This window comes from Schistocerca nitens, chromosome 6 (assembly GCF_023898315.1).
Source record: "Schistocerca nitens isolate TAMUIC-IGC-003100 chromosome 6, iqSchNite1.1, whole genome shotgun sequence".
Taxonomy (NCBI): Eukaryota; Metazoa; Arthropoda; class Insecta; order Orthoptera; family Acrididae; genus Schistocerca; species Schistocerca nitens.
The window spans coordinates 632,287,396-632,309,052 of NC_064619.1; the positions used below are offsets into that span (position 1 = coordinate 632,287,396).

Genomic DNA, 21,657 nt, shown 5'->3' on the forward strand with positions numbered 1-21,657 from the left:
GACACTGACGGCGGCGGTGCACAAATGCTGCGCAGCTAGCGCCATTCGACGGCCAACACCGCGGTTCCTGGTGTGTCCGCTGTGCCGTGCGTGTGATCATTGCTTGTACAGCCCTCTCGCAGTGTCCGGAGCAAGTATGGTGGGTCTGACACACCGGTGTCAATGTGTTCTTTTTTCCATTTCCAGGAGTGTAGTTGTAGAGCATCGAAATGTGTTCCCAAAAAATCAAATAAATTGAAAAATAACAGACCAGGTAAGTCAATATCACCATTATTCACTTATATGTAAATCACATGGTTAACGAACAAGATCAGCTTTCTACTTTCTGTTGAACTGTTTATTCCAATGTTCACTTTCTTCCAGCGTTCACTAGTGTTCGTTTACTTTTCCGGGCATTCCTCTGCACACCTAAATACCTATGTTTTGCAATCGGTTTGATGCCTTTAAAGACGCAATTGACATCAAAATGGCAGAGTACGTTGTAGATGGAGGACTTCTGTTGCGCAGAGTAGATATGGGAGACGAAAGAACTATTTTCGTCCGTTGTTACATAGTATGTAGATCACGTCAAACGTTGGTATAGCATAAAAGGTCCCGGTTGTGTTTGATGGATATCGTGATGTGACAAATAAGAGAAGTACGAAATCAGTTGAGCTGTTACGCAGGGCCGCCAAACAGTCTTCACCAGCTGTCACAGTTGCTGACACAACGTCAGTAACTATGGCTGAAGATTTGTCGATCAATTCTTCTAGGGTTATCAGCCGAGTGACGCCACCACTCGGCTGATAACCCGAGAAGAATTCATCAGTGGAATACGCTGAGAAAGATTGAAATCGCAGAGGATTTGTTTCTGTCGAAAGAACAAAATAAACAACGCCTAATTATTTTGTTCCTTACACAACTTGAGGGTGAGCACTCCAATACTAGGCAAGCTGGCGAGGTCGATGACACTCTCATTCTAGCTGATGATACTGACTTCGCTCAGCACCCTGACTGTGTTTTTGTCGTTGGGGAGGACACCGGCCTCCTCGCGAGTCTGCATGCTTCACCTCCACTCTCTTCCAACATTTTTCTACCGAAACCAGGCAAAGGCAGACATGGTGACATAATCAACAGTCCCCTAAATTTCGAGATATCTCTAGTACCGATAGACAAAATTCTGTTCCTACCATGCCGTCAATGGCTGCAATATGACTTCATCGTATTATGGCAAAGGAAAACTAAAACCAATGTAGACGAAAAACAACCTACAGCAAACAGCAGAGCTATTTAGCAATTCCTCTGCTACTGCTGATGAGACGACTGAGGCTGCACAGAAGCTCATAGAAGCCTTGTACTACGAAGATGGAACAAAGTCATTAAATGCATGTCGTTAACAAATCTTTGAAAAATGTATATCAAAGACATCATTCAGCCTCCCCACTTTGTCTCCTACGGTAACAACTGCTCGACAGCGTTTTGTGACAACGTAATTGCAGGTGCAAGCTTAGAAAAACAACCTACTAGGTCCACTGCAATGGGGCTGGACGGTTCAAAATTTTACCTTGTGCTAGTTCCCACTACTGAAGAAGAGGCACCTGCGGAAGTGTTGAAAACCACTTACTGCTCATGTGCAACAGTGTGCCATGGAGGTTGTTCCTGCAGGAAAAACAACATCATGTGAACCGTAATGCACCAATGTTCCATGTGACATCCCTATTACTGACACTGATGACAGTGACATAAATAATGTCATTTTAATATAAGAAAGAACAGAGCCCACAGACGATTGGAATACGGAAAGAATGGAAGAATTAATGTTATTTGGACCCTAATCCACCAAGTGTGATAAAAATTAATCCTGTCAAATTAAGACAAACAGACTGTACATAGCTAAACATTAATCTTTAAGGTACTTTGTTTTATTGTATTACATTAACGTAATTTTATATAACTAAATGTAACTCAATTAATTGTTGGTTAAATTAAGTTCCTTTACTACTAATAAAACGTAATAAAAGTAAAATATTTCTTATCACTGATACTCTTGATACCCTTCTAAATAATTTCTCTCCTAATATTAATGTATTGTTTTGCAAATTTTATAGTTTCGAAAACCATTATCTCGATAAGTTGTAACAGTAACAAAAATAAAAAAAAAAAACTAGTATCGGAAAACTTCGTTGCATGAAGGTAGAAAATTCATCTTGGTCAATAAGCATATGATCTACTCATCGTTGAATATGGGGGATACTTACTTATCATCTATGTTTTTTTTGTCACTTTCTTTGATATCCTGAAAACAGTTCGATGTTGTACAACTTTCCTTGTATAAAATTGTCAAGCTTTCCAGTTCTCAGATGCTGAACGTTTTGCAGTGATGGGAACAGCTGTTTTCAAAAATTGTGAAAAATTGCCCTTCTCTGTTGTAGCTTTCCTATAGGAAAATTTGATCAAAGACTCATCACTGAAAATGGAAGACAGAGTATTGAAGGTCTTTGTACAGTATGCAAGTATAAAAAGAGTAAATCTACTAAAAAGAATTTGTATGTGAAGAAGTGAATATTTGTGAAGAAATTATTAATGAGTTACATAAAACAATGCAAAAGATTTTTAGAAGAAGGCACATTGTTTCATTATATATATATATATATATATATATATATATATATATATATATATATATATATATATATATATATATATATATATATATATGATTTATCGCAGGCAAATCTAGTAGACATGTGTTGTGGAATTAGAAGGCATTTTAAAATAAATAAAGGTGATAAATATTTATTAACTGTAATTGATGTCTTCTCAGAATTTTCTTGTGCTATTGCAGTTAAATATAAAGAAGTAAAAATGTAAATGATAGTTTTGAGAAAATATTTAGACAGAGAGCTCCAGAAATTTTTCAAACAAATGATGGAAAAGGGTTTTTTAATAACGAATTTCAAGAACTTAAGGAAAAAGTATATCACTAACTCGTACTGAATTAAAAGCATCTGTTGTAGAAGGGTTTAATAGATAGCTTAAAGAAAAGATGTGGAAATAAATGAGTTACACGGAAATTGTAAATCGACTGAACTAGTGAAAAAATTGGTTGATGAATGCTACAAAGCATTCCACAATAAAAATGAATCCAATGGAAGTTAATGACCAAAAATATAAGCAAGCTATCAGTGTATCTAATGTTAAACCTCAATATAAAGTCAGTAATAAAGTTAGAAATAGTGAACATGAAGGAATTTTTAATTGTAGATGAACAGCCAACTGGTCAACAGAAATTTTTCAATTTGAAAACGTAATTCAATCAGATATAAATTAAAGGGTTTGGATGGAGAAAAAAATAAAAGGAAATTTTTATGAGAACGATCTACAGAACACAAAATATGAAGATGTATATCTAGTAAGTAAAGTTTTGAGAAAGAGTTGAAGTAAATCTTAAATGATTGGGATGTGAAAATTCACATAATAGTTGGGTCAGTAAGAATAATGCTATTTTGTAAATTGTTTGGCTCCTTCAAATTAAAGAATATAGAAATAAAAATGGAGAGCTATTTCTATAAAATAATTTTTGTGTTCTATTTGGTTTCTGTAAATGTGTATCATTTCTTTTCTAATATTATATTCCCAAATTTGCTAATAGATGGTAAAAATTCAATCAGAATAGATTTTTTTAAATTTTTTAGATTCTTACCTTTTAGTTGATAATATTAAAGAATATAATCCTGGTTCATTAATAAATATGGTATTTTTTTATTATATGTTGCACTGACCAAATTGGATAGGCTTAAATTTTCTAATGTATTTTTGAGTTCATCATCAATATGTTTATATCCTTTATGTGTTTGATGATATTCTGAAATTTCAGCTGCATCTTTAGCTTTAAATCATGTATTATTCTCTTCATCTCTTATCATAAACACTTGTTTATTATTAAGCATCAGCTTGTTGTTGACAGGCTTCTATGCCTGAGTCGATTTATCTATAATAAAATAAATTAGATAAAATATTTTCTAGGTAAATTCTATACCAGGCTAAGTCAAAATTTCATCATAAATATTTTAACACTTTTCATTTATTTCTTCAACAATACCATTGGAATGCTCACTTAAGTTCACAAGAAAATAAGATAGACTGCTAAAGTGAATATTGTGCATATATTTACTTTTCTTTACTCTGTGTATGCCAAAATAAACATTAAGCACATGTCCTATGAATTTAAAATTGGTTCATTCTTATTTTGTGACATAAAACATGTTATCCTCTTTCGATCTTCCAGTGCTATAACTGGATAGTCAGCCAGAAAGACGATTCTTGTATAATACACCTCCAACTAATAAATAATTTTTCTTGGCATACTGCTTAGAAGTGCCAATGTAAATAATTAGTTCTTTATTCATCTCCACCTCATGATCTTCTGTTTCTTTTAAAATAGACATTCCTTTTCCTTTTCTTGTAATAGTAGTTGGAACTGTTTATTTTCTTTTTCTTCTAATTTTTTACATTCTTGTAGTTTATATTCACCATATTTTTAGTAGCTGCTAAAATTGCTTTTATTACTCGTTTTCTAAACTGTTCGGCTTCTTTTTTATGATAAAATTAAGTAATGATTCATTTATGGAAACATTAGTTTTTGTTACCTTTCGAACCTGTCTGGCAGATGGGTTTGATGTTTTCATGATTAATCTCATCATCTTTATCAATATTTTTTCATATTATTTGAATTGTATTTTTATATTGTTATATTTAAGCTACATGTTTAGCTTTAAACCAAGGATTATTCTATTCATCAGTTATCACATTCACTTATTTATTGTTATATGAATATGATAGTGCATAATTTTACTTAAATCTAATAAAAAATGTTTCCAAATAAATGGAAGTATCCAAAGAATGTAACACCTGTGAAGTAGAGTGGTTATGTGATAACTTTCTATCACATAAACATGCAAAGGATAATCACTCTCATACATGTAAACAATGTGATAAAAATCGTCATAGAAATAGGTATAGCAATAAGAATTTTTTGTGTATGTGGTAAATATATCACACCTGAATATCATAAGAATCATTTTAAACAAACTTCAGGTGATGAACATTCTAAAATATTATTATCAGTGGAAAGTAATGAGCATGATAATTCAACCAAGCAATGTATTTATTGTCAAAAAATTAAAGATTGTAGTTGTTTTTACTTAATTCCCTCATCTAGGGGCAACCTATTAGAGGCATGCTTTTTCTTCAGGATTATTGAAAACAAAGATGGAGATTAAGTAAAATGAAAATAAATTAATTTCTCATTTTCTACAAAGATAATGATCTTTACCTCTATAAATACAGACTATGATACATGTTACGCTTGCTCAACTTCGTTGTAGCAAAAATAATTTAATTAAAGATAATTAAATTTTATCACATAGTTTACCTATGACTACAAGTAAATTAGATGATATGAAAGCAGTTGAACTCAAAACTGTAGTCAAATATCTTGGGACCAGGGGCTATAACAATTTAAAGAAAGCAGAATTAGTTAATCTGATTGTTTTACAAGATTTTCCATGTCATCAAGCATTATTCAAAGAGACTGAAACAATTATGAACATAGCCATGAAGCCACACCACATGGTGACACATTCAACACAGGAACTTCATGCAGAGTGACTTGAGGTGAAGATCCCCACACTTGAAAATGCTGTGTTTTCACTTCACCTGTCAGAAAAAAATGAACTTCGTCTGTCCATAGGATGGTTGAGGGATATACCTCATCAACTTCAGTTCTTGCGAGAAGGTGGAGAGCGAAGTGAACCTATCGTTGTGTGTTGTGTGGTGCAAGCTGCTCTACAATACAGTTCTTTCACAGATACCATTTGAGAATGGTTCGAAGCACCTTCTGTACAGTGGACCATGGGATGTTCAACTGTCGTGACACAACATGCACACTGCCTGACTATCAGGAATTACACACAGCATTGTCTGCTGTAGCAACAGCGATTTCATCAACCACTTCTGGTGCAACCGGTTGTCAGACTCTTCCATGAGCGACACCGAGATGTCTAGTTCATTTGAACCTCTTCGCCATGTTCTGCACAGCAGGTGGAGAAAGACGACCCTTCCATAAATCTTTGAGCTGGCGATACTTCCTAGAGCAGCTGCATCATTATGACTGTTTTGATAATAGTACAGTTGTAACTGGATGGTCACACTGTGGTGGCTGGAAACCGTGCACTCCATACTCTGGACATTAATGTTACCATGCTTCGTACTCGTTCAGTCTTTCCTCTCGCCACGATATTTTAGACACCAAATTGGTGACGTCCTTTCTAACCGCTTTCACCAGGAGAACGGTGTCCCTCAGGGTAGCGTTTTAAATGTGACTGTCTTTGCCATCGCTATTAATAGCATTACCTCCATAGTGGATGATTTCTCTTTGTTTTTCTCTTCTTCAAGCCTTGCAGCGACAACGCATCAGTTGCAACTTACTCTTAGACGTTTGGATGACTGGACGCAGAAGAGTGGTTTTAAGTTTTCCATCGAGAAGTCCGTGTGTGTTCTTTTTCACCGTTCTCGTTCGATTTTAACCTTTCCTGAGAATAAGGGACACTGTCCTCGCTTTTAAAGACACGGTGAGATTTCTGGGGCTCATTTTTGACTCGAAGCTTACGTGGTTCCCTCATCTTAAATACCTGAAACGACGGTCACTTAAGGCCTTAAATATTTTAAAATGTCTTAGCCACAGTACATGGGGAGCCGACAGGACTTTTCTGCTCCAGTTTTACAGGGCGTTTGTGCGATCTCGGCTCGATTATGCGTGCACGGTGTATGGGTCTGCGAGGCCTTCTTACTTAAAGATGTTGGACGTTGTGCACAATGAAGGGCTTCGGTTGGCCACTGGAGCATTCAGAACTAGCCCCATACCAAGCCTCTCTGCAGAGGCTGGTGAACTGCCACTTCATATGCGGCGGCGGCTACTTATGGTGCGCCAGGCGTATAAAACTTCGTCCACACCATACACTCCTGCATACCATACCGTTGTTCATCTTCCTCTGGCACGGCTATTTCATAACCGGCGACGAGCGACGCGGCCCTCTGGGATTCGCACACAGGGTTGTCTCTCTGCAAAGGATATGGCTGGTCCTCTTGTTTTCCGTCACACTTGGAGCAGATTTCCACCTTGGTTCCTCCAGAGACCCAGACTTATTTTAGATTTGACTAATTTTAAGAAAGATAGTACACCAGATTTTACATTCCAATCTCAGTTTTTTACCATTTTAGATGGGTATCACGGTTTTATCGTCGTTTACACTGGTAGCCCCAAACAGGAGAATTTCCTTCGCCTTCTGTAGTGTTCCCTGATCATGTTACCCGGATTCGCCTCCCTAACGAATATAACGTTTTCAAATCGGAGCTACACGCGATCCTGAAGGCACTGGAGCAAATGAATCGTGTTCGGGGCAATCGATTTCTCCTCTGCTCCGATTCTCTTAGTGCCTTACAGTCATTGCAGAATCTGTACCCAACTGAGGAGAAGGTCCAGCTGATATATGACCAACTGTACTTGCTCCAACTGCGTGTTAAGGAGGTGTCCTTTTGCTGGGTTCTTGGTCACGTAGGAATTTGGGGAACTGAACTGGCCGATCCGGTTGCCAAGGAGGCCTGCAGAGGGCAGGACGTGGTCCAGTGTCGTATTCCCTTGCAGTCTGTCATTTCTGCACTCCACAAGAAGTGCATGGAGTTGTGGGAGGAGGAATGGGTGGCTGTGACTGCCAAATACCTGCGGTTGGTGAAGTCAACAACTCGGCCATGGCGTTGCTCCTGCCGGTTGCTCAGGCGGGAAGAAGTGACCCTCACGCGTCTTCGGATCGGACACTATCAAGGGCAGATCTCGCAGCCAAGGAGGCGTGTCTCGATCCACAAGTATCTCAGTGTGCTATCCCCCTGCACGCACTCACCTCGCTGTTGAGCTCACGAGTCATGCGTCGGTGGGAGGATGAGTGGCTGCAAGTGACTGACAATGAGCTCCGTATAGTCAAGCCCGCAACGCGTCTGTGGTGTACTTCCTTTCAGCCCCATCGACGGGACGAGGTTCTCCTCACTCGGTTTCGGATAGGCCACAGCCCTATGACGCATGGCTTCGTGCTCCGGCGAGAGGACCCTCTAATGTGTGGTGCTTGCGGCGTCCAGGTCATTGTGCGCCACGTTTTATTGGATTGCGTTTTATTTTCTGACCAGCGGGCCGCGGCTGACTTGCCAGCGGACCTGCCATCTCTTTTAGGCAACTCTCGGACGAATGTGGTTAAAGTTTTAAAGTTCTGTGCCATGTCAAATGTTTTTACATAGATTTTAGGGAGAGGATTTTAATTTGCTCACTGTGTGACAAGCTGCCCCATATTTTATGTAAGTGGCCAGCCAATTTTCTGTGACATTCTTGTTGCTATGTTTTCCCTTTCCTTAGGTTTTAATTTCTTATGTAGCATTTTCCTTCTTTTCCTGCTTTCTTTGAGTGTGTGCTTCAGTTTTAATAGGTCCGTCCACATTCGTTCCTTTTAATGTGTGTCAGGGCGCTGTTGACTACGATGTTGAGCGCCCATAAGCCCCAACACGTACACACTCTCACACATAGCTTTCTATTACGGCGGGAGTATCCCCCGTTTTGTGATGCTTGTGGTGTGCACATCTCTGTCGGGTACATTTTAACAGACTGCATTTTATACCGTGATGCAAGAGCAGAAGCACGAGTTGATGGGAATCTGCCCTGTGTTTTAGCTAATGATGAGATGTGTATGAATAGGGTTTTAAAGTTTTGTAATGTGTCTGGACTCTGGCCTAAACTTTCGGGCTGGAGGTTCCCAAGTGGCTGGCTCCTCCTTTTTTCCTTGAGGTCAGCCAGACACTTCCATCTGCTATATTGTTTTAGCACCCTCTATGACTTTCTTCCCGTGTTGTCCATGTTTTACTGCTGACAGCATCTCCGTCCATGTTTCGGTGTGAGTAGGCACATATGTTTCCAAGCTTGTTTGCTGTGTCTTACGTTCTGTTTTATCTTATTGTTCTGAGTCATTTCATGACACCCGTCTCAATCTGTTACTGAGCAGGCGCTGAAGACCTTGCTGTCGTGCTCCCTTAAAACCCTCTCCATCCATCATCCATAGATTGTACAGTGATTAGTTTTCTTGTTATAACATGTTAAATAGGGAAAGTCTGATTATAACCACTTGGAGTTTGAGCAAGGAAACGAGAAGAAACTGTTGAAAACCAATTTATTTGTGATTAAAGAAATAAAATACAAATATAATGAAAAAGTTAAAGGTTGGTCTTTTGACTATAAAATTGTCTTTAACAATGATAAGATTAGCGAACAATATACTATTAGTGAGAATACAGATTACATAACGAAACCACTTAATTCTGTTGTGGAAGTAACTAAAAATGGTATTAATTTTAGAAAATAAGATAATTTGAATATAACCACCGCTAATCCAAAAACGTTTTATTCAACATCTACAGGATATAAGGCATCAGATAATACAAATCACTCTGTTCAAGGCTTGTCCAATAAAATCAGAGATATATTATCATTTGATGAATCTTTTGATATGGCAGATACCATGTTTAATATTTAAATGTTAGCGATTCATAGAGGTAGTGGTAGAGGTAAAAAAGTAACTAATTTAGCTGATGAAGAAAAGATACATTACTAGATTTAATAATAGGTGTCAGAGGAAATTGGTAATAATGATACTCTGTGTTGTACTTCAACAATAATAATAGTGTTAACATATCATACAAATAATATTTTAGGTAGGGGGCCAACTGAGAATGAAATACGGTTGATTAGATTAGGAGATAAATACAAATTACAAAAAGACTCAACTAACATATTATGTAACCAATTTGGAGAACTCTGAAGAGGGATTTACTCCAGATGATATGAAAAATTTTGAGAAATTTTTGGATATTCAAATAAATGTTGCTTAAAAATTATTTGAGACATCACAAAAATAAAATTAGAAAGCAGCCCTCTTAAGGTTGAAAGTGATAACAAGTGTATAACACATGTAAAAGAGAAAAACAGATATTGACTTAGATTTAGGTAGAATAAAAGTACTGTAAACCCAGGAAAATGATTTGTTACTAGGATACTTCTGAATTCACTTTGGGGAAAATTTGTACAATGGCAAAATATAGTAAAACAGGGTATGTCACAGATTTAGAAAAATTTTATGAGACGCTATTGGATTATCACTTAGATAATATAGATATAAATGTTATTAAAGAGAGTATGGTTCCGATGAAGTACAATTTCAAGGATTATTACATGGAAAATAACCCAGCTAGAAATATTTTTACACCAGCATTCACTACAAAATGGAGAGAAAATTAGACAGAATACATTCATTCAGTGTTTGATAATGAGAACACTTAGCAACTTCTCACAAATACTGAAGATAATTTCAAACCTATTCTAAGCGTTCTCATTAGTCTATGGACAATTAATCCAAAAGTAATGTTAGGATTTAGCACCTTTAACCACAAAGGCTTTACATGCCTAACTGCAAATATTTAAGACATTAACTCACCTATACAGATATCAGACATTTGGTGCTGTTTTGCACTTATGTATTCAGTTCTTTAAATGCTACTGGCCGGGGATAGAGGTGTTCATACCGATATTTCCTATTATTCCAGTTAAATTGTTGGTGGAACACAGCTTCCTGATCACTTTGAGATGTGTTACTTCGGTGGTTGTTAGTGGTGTTGTGTCAAACAGTTGAGCTCTCTAATATGACTCTTCAAATACTTAACCCTCAAGAACTCATACCTGCGTACCTGCGTCAAGCATTTTGGTCGCACTCAACAAGCAATCGAAAATGGGAAATTAGAAATTTGTGGTAAGTTCCTATGGGACCAAACTGCTGAGGTCATCGGTCCCTAGGCTTACGCACTAATTAATCTAAATTAAACCAACTTACCCTAAGAACAACACACACACCCTTACCTGAGGGAGGACTCGAACCTCCGAAGAGGACAGCAGTGTGGTCTGTGGCAAGGAGCCTTAGACCACATGCAGCTACCCCGTGTGGCAATCAGAAATGTATCTAACATGTGTAAATTAGTATTTTTGTAGTAAAATACTCATATTTTACTATTTAAAAGTTTATTTGCAGGACAAATAAATCAGTGTATCTATAGCATTGTTAATAATCAGTGGACAATTAGAATCGCCAGTCTACTGTAGCAATTATAAAAAAACTGGAAGAAAGAAAGAAGGGTTCATTATTATTTAACTTTTGTGACTTAATCTTCATCATATATCTGAGCTTTGCACATATCAAATAATGGTACAGCATGCTCATTACACAAATATTTTTAACAATGAATATATGCATTCTTTGTCTCCAATTTTTGAGTCCTGGACAGACTTGACATACCACTGCTTTTTCAGCGTTCTGAAACTTTAGTTTTATTAGGAAATTATTTTACAACGTACTGTAAATAAGACAGATTTTGCATTGTACTCCTATGCATAATTCGTGGTCGTATTAGCTCCAACGCCAGCGTTTCCAGATAATAATCATACTTGTATTTTCTTTGTTCATTACTTGACTATTTAAGCCAGTAAAATCTAAAATCGAAAAAAATATCTCAATTGCCATTCACATGCTACTCGAACCATGTATTACTCTTGTTCAGATGATCTACCAAATAGACAACTTCTTTTGTCCGATGACAGTACGTGATGGTTTCGGATTTTGCATGTTCCCCAGTAGTTGGATCAATTTGGTCATTATGATGGAGTGTAATAATCATATGGAAAACTTTTTTTTCTTGCTGACCTGTTTCAACATATCCTAAAGTGCGTTCTGAATGTGCAGGCCCTGGCTGTTTTCTGTTTGTCAGTGTCCCTGGGAAACGAAATGATTCAGCCCAACATGTTAAGAGTGCGAAACTATCATGTCTAATACGATTGAATTGGCAACGAAACCCACAGTGGACTACAACGGTAGACTAATGATTATGCACAAAACCACTGCAAGCAAACACACGATGTTGCAGAGTCCACGGCTCCCTGACCTCGACTAAACAAAATGGCACTAAACAGCAAACGCGAGACCACATCAGTCCCCCATCCTACTATTTGAGCCTGAATACTATATGTTCTAAAAACGTCCATCTTTTCTGTCTCACATGATAGAATACTCGTCATACTTTTACCGTGACTCAGATAATCAGGGTCATCAAGCCAGAAAATGTTCAGCGCCGTAAAAAGAGATCTGAAGTAATATTCTTTGTTAATAATTATACTCGAACCTTTTTCGTATTCCTTTAAAATTTTATATGTAAGGGAGAGCGTTTACTTTAAGGTCTTTCGTCACAAGGCAGACTTGCAATAAAAGTTTGATGTATTTCTTACTCCATTTTGAAATGATAGGATTCAATTTATATGCACTGCAGTCTTTTTCTGAAATTGCAAAACGTGTCGCCACATAACACCACTTCAGTGTGCACGTTTGTAGCGCTTGACTTGACCAAAACTGTCGTAACAACTTCCTTCTGAACATCACATGGAACGCTGTGGCCGTCAGTGACAGAAAGATGACTCAACGCTGGAATATTGCATGTCATGCCGCTAAAAGATGATTGCAAAAAACTACTGGTAGTGCGGAGCGTTATATTGGCAGGGCAGTTTACATAGGAACTCTTGATGTTGCCTGATCGCTGTTTCAATATAATGACCGAATGTAGAAGGAAAGCTCTCCGGAGATTGCCATTTCTGGCATTTTCATATGTTTTCGTTGTTATGAGATATGAGGTTGTGTTTTTTTTACAGAGTTTGTAAGTATTGCCAGTTCTACATATTTAAGTTGTGCATAATATGTTAAAGTCATCTGGAGGACGTCGTTAACTGACGAGTTACAGAGTTATATGGTAAGTAAAATTCTGTATATTTTTAAAACTAGGTAGATAATGTCTGTACAGCTAATCTATATTTCTTCAGTTTTGCACCATATTGTACCTTGCAACGAAAGGTGTTTGACGATGGAACAGGTGGTATTTTTCAAACGAACTTAGTTTCTTTACTGTCTTAACAATTTTCTCTCTCCTGAAAATGGAAATTTATGTTAACTGCCACTATACCCTACTTCAGATCTTCTTTTCCTATAATACGTTTTCTTCATTTGATTTCAGTGACTGAACATTGGTGTGTAGTAGAGTAGTAAGGTAACATATAGAAAAGAAAACCCAGTAATGGAAAGAGTTTGCCCATTATGACTCTTTTAGGTCCATGATTAATGACCACGTTACAACTTGGAACAGTTTTTCACATTTGGAAAAACCTTAACTTTAGGGGGTAGATTTTGTAATTTCAGAATGTGGGATGCCTCCTAATATCGTGTCGCACCTCCTTTTGTCCAGAGTAGAGCAGGAACTCGATGTGATATGGACTCAACAAGTCGTTGTAAGTCAGTTGCGGAAATATTGACGCTTGCTGCCTCTACAGCCATTCAAAATTGCGGAAGTGTTGCCGGTGCAGGATTTTGTGCACGACCTTACCTCTCGGTTATATCACATAAATATTCGATGGGATTCACGTCTGGCGACGTGGCGCATTGTCATCCATACAAATTCTGTCGTTGTTGGAGAACAACATGAAGTCAATGAACGATTGCAAATGGTCTCCAAGTGCTCGAAAATAACAATTTCCATCAATGATCTATTCAGTTGAACCAGAGGACCAAATCACTTCAATGTTAACACAGCTCACAACATTATGGAGCCACCACCAATATGCACAGCGTCTTGTTAACAACTTAAGTCTGTGCTTCGTGAGGTCTGTGCCACACACGAACCTTATCATCAGCTCTTACCAACTGCAAACGGGACTCATCCGACCGTGCCACGGTATTCAAATAGTCTAGCGTCCAACTGATAGGGTGACGAGCCCAGGAGATGCGCTGCAGGCGATATCGTGCTCTTAGCAGAAGCGCTCGCGTCAGTCGTCTGGTACCATAGTCCATTATCGTCCAATTTCGCCACACTGTCCTAACAATACGTTCGTCATACGTCCCACGCCGATTTCTGGGTTGTTTGACGTAGTGTTGCTTGTCTGTTAGCACTGACAACTCTACGCAAAGGCCACTGCTTTCGGTCGTTAAGTGCCTGAAATTTGGTATTCACGGCACACTCTTAACACTGTGGATCTCGGAATAATGAATTCTCTAACGGTATCAGAAATGGAGTGTCCCATGTGTCTAGCTCCAACTTCCACTCGACCTTCAAAGGCCGTTTATTCGCGACGTTCTGCCATAATCATTTCGTAAATCTCTTCCCGTGAATCACCTGATTATAAGAGATAGGTCTGCCAGCTCACTGCCCTTTCATACGTCGTGAACGCGATACTAAGGCCATCTGCACATTTGCATATCGCTGTTCAAATGGTCCAAATGCCTCTAAGCACTATGGGATTTAACATCTGAGGTCATCAGTCCCCTAGACTTAGAACTTCAGAACTACTTAAACCTAACTATCTTAAGGACATCACACACATCCATGCCCGAGGCAGGATTCGAACGTGCGACCGTAGCGGTTGCTCGGCTCCAGACTGTAGCGCCTAGAACCAACCGCACGGCCACTCCGGCCGGCCGACCATAGCAGCAGCGTGGTTCCGGCCTGAAGCACCTAGAACCGCTCGGACACAGCGGCCGGCGAATATCGCTGTCCCATGACTTCTGTCACCTCATTGTATTGTAATGTGGGCTAGAGGCGAAAGTCTGAGAAGTATTACAGTCTATAACGTTATCCAATAGACATAAATTTTTAATCAAGTAGAAGAAATCGCCAAAATTATTTACAAAGAATATTGTAGTAGATTAATTTAACGGCGCTGATCAGTTTGTAATTTGATGTTGAGTGTTTTTAGAAACTATTTTGAAAGCTGAGATAATTTATTCAGCAAATGTTATCAATATTGCAGACAATTTTAATGGGTCAGTTTCATTATTTTTGTGTGTTATTTCATTAACGATACTCGATCGTATTTAGGATTAGTCACAAGATAGTATTCCAGGTAATAATCACATGTAGATAGTGAGGGGGACATAAATGCAGTATTAAAGTTACAGTTATTCAGCTATATTGTCTCAGTTAAACTGACATGTGCACTAGCCCTTTACATGCTACACAAAAGAATCGATATTCCCTACAAATCCTCAAACTGTTTACAGTGGCGCCCTTAACAAGCTACCGGGCTCCCCTGTACATGTACCTGAGTCGGGTAATTGGGCACGGTTAATTGTGCCAGGCTTGCGCAGGACAGTAGCGAGGGCGTGGCGAGGTAGGCCCCTGCCAAGGGCGTAGGCAAAGAGGGGACCTTTTAGAGGAAGGCTTACAATTTTCCCCGATTCCTGCCGACTGATCAATGGAGCGAGACGCCATTGTAGAAGACGCAAGCAACAAAGGTGGAGAGCGTATGTAGTTTATTAGTCAGTCCAGCTAGTACCTTTGCTCAGACACTCAAGCTAATGATCAAATAACTTACGAGAGCGCCGCCGGGTAACTCCTCAACAATCGCGAGTATTTTGGCAGGTAAACACCCCGTCAGTTTTGAAGGCACAACGGAAACACGATATCGCTGTTGATGGCAGCTGATGCCACCAACACTTTTCATTTATGTCTTAATATCACTAAACGTATTTATAAAGCTATGAAATTTGAAAAATAGCTAGAGAATATTCCCGGACGCCTGTTTTACGGGGAACGGAGGGAGGGAAACTTTGACACATCTGCTAACGGCGCAGGAACACGTCGGTGCGGCGCTCTTGTGTGTAAGGGAATGTCTCATTAAACGAATGTTTACAGTTACTGTATTCCAGTGCTCCTCGCACAAAGGGTAAGCGCTTCAGGTCCCCATCCTACTTTTGCTAAATTAAAAAGGGAGCAGCGTTGGAGCAGGTAGTGCGCAGACTTTTGTACGGTGTCGAGGAACTTTGGAACACTACCTACCTCCTACAGTATTTGCGTTACGATTATGTACCCCCGGCATGACCCCTTGTGTTCACATATTTCTAATTTTAGATATTCGTGACACAGCATAAATTAAAACTTAAAATAGGCTTTACAAAGTGTGATAAATAATTACATGAAGGTCTCCATTAAAAGAAGGTTGTACATCATATTTTTCGCGATTTTGAGCTTTCTCTGGAATAGCAACTGACGCTTTTTTCTGTTCACAAATTGCGCTTTTTGTAGTTATAAAGTTGACTATCTTGGAAGAATGTGGTATATCAATGAAACGGCTAATATGCATGATGTAAGTTTCACTCCAGGGTCTATTGTAACGTTGAACAAATGCACAGAAACGAGAATCGAGCCATCAAATTAGAAGCAGAATGTCACGAAAAGTAGGAGGAAAATCTTATACTTCTGCAGCTAGTAAAGAGGTGCCAGAAGAAACTACATCAAAAGTGGTACATACAGAAACGTTGTATATCGCTATAATCTAAAAGTTTTGCACAAGAATACATTGTTTGGTTTGACTGCTATTATTTATTTATTTAGCTTATGGCATAATACACTACACTGGAAACAGCATAAAAGAGAATATACATTGTTAAAATATAGGATACAAACATAATAAAATAATGTAAACAGAACATTGGCCCATAACAATAAATGTATAACTACAGTATAAAACAATAAGATTGCATAAAGTTCAGACTCCAGTATTTTCAGCAATCACAATTCCACCCTTAGGTTCTGTAGACACTCCACAGCTTGTGGTGTTGCCCTCAGGAAGTCGTCATCAGAGCCGGTGAACGCCCACACGGCTTCCTCTTATGTCGGGAAGAGCCCCCAGTATGTCAGAGATGCGGTACACAGCTGTCAGTACGACATATTTTAGGTGAGTGTGTTTTATATGACGACCTGGTGGTTGAACGGGGTCTCCCACAGGATCTTCCCTCTATTTTAAATGATAGCGAGGCGAGTGTTGTTCGTGTCTTAAAATTTTGGGTGGTGTCCGGAATTCTTCCCAAAATACTTGGTGTGCGATCTTAAATGTGTCGCAGAGTGGCAGGACCACGTATTATTTCTAAGTCGTCATCCAGCCACGCTTATTTGTCTCTTTCTTAACAGCATCTTTACAGGTATTTTCTCCATGATTTCATGTAGTTATCCCGCTGTGTCTCGCTGGGGTCTTTTTACGTGCTTTTCTGAACCTCGTCTTCCTGGTGTTGCTTTACATTTCCTGTGGTGGTATCAAACGTAGTTTTCCAGTTTATTGATCTCCTTCCATAGATTATGAAAATCTTCTTCAGTATAACATTAATGCAAGGGCGCTGATGAACTAGCTGTTTAGCGCCCTCCGCCACAAATCATCATCATCATCATCATCATCAGTGGACACTCGCTGACGGTGTGGTGGATGGTTTGTTCTTAGGCACCACAGACGCACCCAGGGTCAGATCTCAAGCTCCATCTGTACACCGAGGATTCTCAACGGCCATGACCTATCCGTATTCTGTTCTGTGTTACCCAGGTTTTCCGTGGGAGGTGAAAGCCCGCTGGATGGTTGTGTCTCTTTTGGATGAGGGCAAAGGGACTGATGACCCTGTCTTTGGTCTCTTTACACCCCAAAACAACCAACAACCGACAGGACAATGATAGGTTTGCACAACTACCTCGGTTTGACAAGACATTTCACAATACCAGAGCAAAAGTTTATGGTTCTGGGATATAGCTTTCTACCCTGCGAACATACGTTTACATTAATCCAGTTAAAACAGACTAATGGATGTCATTATTACCTACGAATATCTAACACCTGACGCTTGTTTGGTACACCATTTATTATGAATTAAATGACGTAGAATGATTTCCTTGCAGTCAGTGTTCTTGAAGGAGCTATGAAGTGTCACCCAAACTTGAAAATTATCACAGTTATATGGTTGAAGATCAATGCAGATGACCCAAATTCAGTGTAGTAAATAATGTCATACAACGTTGCTAAAAACATAAGGGGAAATTAACCTCAAGTTAACATGACAATACCAGTTACGAGGTTTCCTTCGTTGTACAAAAAGCTTCTTCCTCTATTGTCAGAGGAAAAGAAAGACTTGATGTACAATACAGGAAAATTTATGTGAACTTGAATTCCGACCGGATAGTTGAATTTATTTTCCTTGTGTTGTTCAACACCCTCATTTGCATTGTAGCGAGAAGAAAGCGCTTCTCTGGACGGTGTCACTAACCTGGTGTCTTGCTGCTTCGGTAAGTCCCTCGTAGCACGGTAGTAGCGCTCAGTCGCCAGGTTCCATGTAGGTGGTGATCCTGCTGAAATGGAGTTGTTGACAGTTGTTAATTGTCTACAACGTTTGTACTATACTTCTTTTAATACAGAAATTGTCACACACGTCACAGAATCAGCATTTGCAATAGGGCGGCTCTGGACTACGCCATTATATTCGACCCTAGACACACATTAATCCCGTTTGTGACTTTACATAATGATAGACCCTGCCCACGACACGTGGCGTTCTTATAACTAATAACTTCACTCTATATCTTGTTTAACATCTAAAATATGCACTCGCAACCATTCTTTTAAAGCCGCCCCGGTTACTCGACCGTGCGTTTTGCGTGGCTCCTCGCGACTAACTCGCCCTGTCTTCTCGAAGTACAAGAGAGACCACCACACCTTTCTCTCTCAGCCAATAGGGATATTTCTCTCGTTCCCTATATATATCCAAACTTTCAGCCAATGGGCGTTCAGATCGCTGTTGCTAGGCGGATCTGACGCCACGTTTTCCGACATTGTGACGGAAGTTTGTCTCGGAACACTGTCTCAGATTGTAAGATCTTGCTCCCGAAAAGTGGGATCCTGTCCGTACTAAGGTTGCACAACATTGCCTCCTATGATTTCATCACTAATGCTCCTTGCTGACGCTTAATTGTTAAATGTACATGTAGCCTGGCTGCTACTGAGCATTCCTGACCGCATAAATGTGCGTAATACTTGGCTTAAACACGTGAAGGGAATGCTTAAATGCATTACAGTTAGATGTTTCCTTTGTCGCGCTATGAGCATTTTGCTCACTTAATTTTAAAACACTCGGCAAATATGTCAGCAATCCCTACAGGTGTTCTCGTCCGCTCAGCAGCTGAGTTTCGTACGTCCTCCGCCCGGCGCACACCGCTGCCGAGCCAGTAAGTGGCGCGGCTGTCGCTCGCTGTCAGGTGGTTGTGACGGCTATCGCAATGCAGCGGTTAGCTCAAAGCGCGAGTGTCGAAGTAAGTAAACAAATAAAATGTAAATGTCGTGTGATTAGGGCCTCCCGTCGGGTAAACCGTTCGCCAGGTGCAAGTCTTTTGATTTGACGCCACTTCGGCGACTTGCCCGTCGATGGGGAAGAAATGATGATGAGTAGGACAACACAACACCCAGTCCCTGAGCCGAGAAAATCTCCGACCCAGCCGGGAATCGAACCCGAGCCGTTAGGATTGACAGTCTGTCGCGTTGACCACTCAGCTACCGGGGGCAGACTGAAGTAAATATATAGCTAGCCAATCAAATTTGTTACAACGTCATTTATGTGTATTGCTCTTGGTTTATTGTTTTTTTTTTCTTTACGATGACTAAATGTATCTGAGATGAGTAAATTAACATTATTTTGTATTTCTGTAGATGAATAGACTAGAAGAAATATTTTGGTGTGGATGGAGAAAGAGGGCCTAAAAGATGTTGAAGTAGCATCTATTAGAACCAATAATACTGAAAGTGACTTAGACAGTGAGCACAGCGACCATCGTAACGAGGCAGAAGAGTCATCAGAAAAAGATGACGGTGACATGTCTTCCATCCAAGCACGAGTCAGTTAATTTATTTAGGCAAAGACAAAGAAACGAAGTGGAGCTACAATCCAGGTTGTTCCATTGTGAGGACAAGATCTCATTGAGCAAAAGGGCAACATAATTTTAGGATTTATGAACCTCACTTTAATTTGAACGGCCGGCTGGAGTGGCCGTGCGGTTCTGAGCGCTACAGTCTGGAACCGAGCGACCGCTACGGTCGCAGGTTCGAATCCTGCCTCGGGCGTGGATGTGTGTGATGTCCTTAGGTTAGTTAGGTTTAATTAGTTCTAAGTTCTAGGCGACTGATGACCTAAGATGTTAAGTCGCATAGTGCTCAGAGCAATTTGAACCATTTTTTAATTTGAACGGCTTGGTGAATCAGCAGAACCGTCGTTATTCCGCCAGAGAAAATCCAAAACAAATGTATGAGACAGCATTACATAGTCCCAAGGTGACTTTTTTGTGTGCTGTATCGGTACAGATCTTATTCGTCCGTACTTTTTCCAACGATAACAGGAACACTGTAACTGTAATCTGGAGACGCTATAGACGGATAATCACTGAATTCTTCCTGCCTGAACAAAGAAGAAAACGTATTCCTATCGGGCAAGTCTGGTTTCAGCAGGACGGGACCACAGCTCAAACAGCAAGAATGTCAGTGGAAGCTATTCGGACTGTTTTTCGTGGCCGCATAATTTCCCAGTTTTTTGAGATTAGTTGGCCTCCTCGCTCCCCAGACCAGTCCTCGTTATGGGGTTACCTCAAGTCACATGTATACCAGCATACATCAAGTGTACTGGAAGAACTGAAGGAAGCAATTCGTGTGGAAGTCGTTTAAAGTGCTGGACAGAGTGGAAGCCAACTTCCGAGAGCGGCTTGAGAAGTGAATTGCTGAGAATGGTCGTCACCTGGCAGATGTCGTTTTCAAGCATTGATTTTGTACAATGGCAATTCATTTGATTATTCTGTAAGTAAAAATTTTTGAAGCATAAGTAACGATATACTGTTCTTTTTTTTTAAACGTTTGTCTTTTATGCCTCACCCTGTATTTATTTGAACCAAAATTATTTTGTGTTAGAGAAGGGAATTTTTTCTTTGTAATCGTGATGCATTTACGCCATGGCAAACGTACGTTTGTTTGTATTTTATGAGAACCAATAAAAAAAAGCACGGCGTCTTCAGGCCACGAGTGGCTTTCCGGGACCATCCGACCGCCGTGTCATCCTCAGGGAGGATGCGGATAGGAGGGGAGTGTGGTCAGCACACCGCTCTTCCGGCCGCTGTGATGGTATTCTTGACCGAAGCCGCTACTATTCGGTCGAGCAGCTCCTCAATTGGCATCACGAGGTTGAGTGCACCCCGAAAAATGGCAACAGCGCATGGCGGCCTGGATGGTCACCCATCCAAGTGCCGACGACGCCCGACAGCGCTTAACTTCGGTGATCTCACGGGAACCGGTGTATCCACTGCGGCAAGGCCGTTGCCGTGAGAACCAATACCGGGTAACTAATTAGTTATTCAGTGGTATTGTTGACACTGAACTGGGTAGTGTATTGCATTGTAGTCATTACTTCTTTTTTTATTACTGGATATCTGATAATCCTATTTCATACTTTTAGTGAGTTCCACTACATTTTATCAAAATTTGCATGTACTGATTTACCTAAGGCTGAACAAGAAAGGATTTGGTTGCCTTTCGATACCGATTGGCTCATTTCCCTACTGTTCGGCTTAACATCACTCAGACATCGTGATTTAGTCGATAGCTGTGTGGAATTGCTAACGCTGTGTCATTAGCGATAAGGTTCACGCCACCAACAT

General features: G+C 39.7%; 1 pseudogene; it reads right to left on the reverse strand.

The window, feature by feature from the left end:
• Positions 1-21,203: 21,203 nt before the first annotated feature.
• On the reverse strand, positions 21,204-21,321 carry LOC126191829 (5S ribosomal RNA; annotated as a pseudogene).
• Positions 21,322-21,657: the final 336 nt, after the last annotated feature.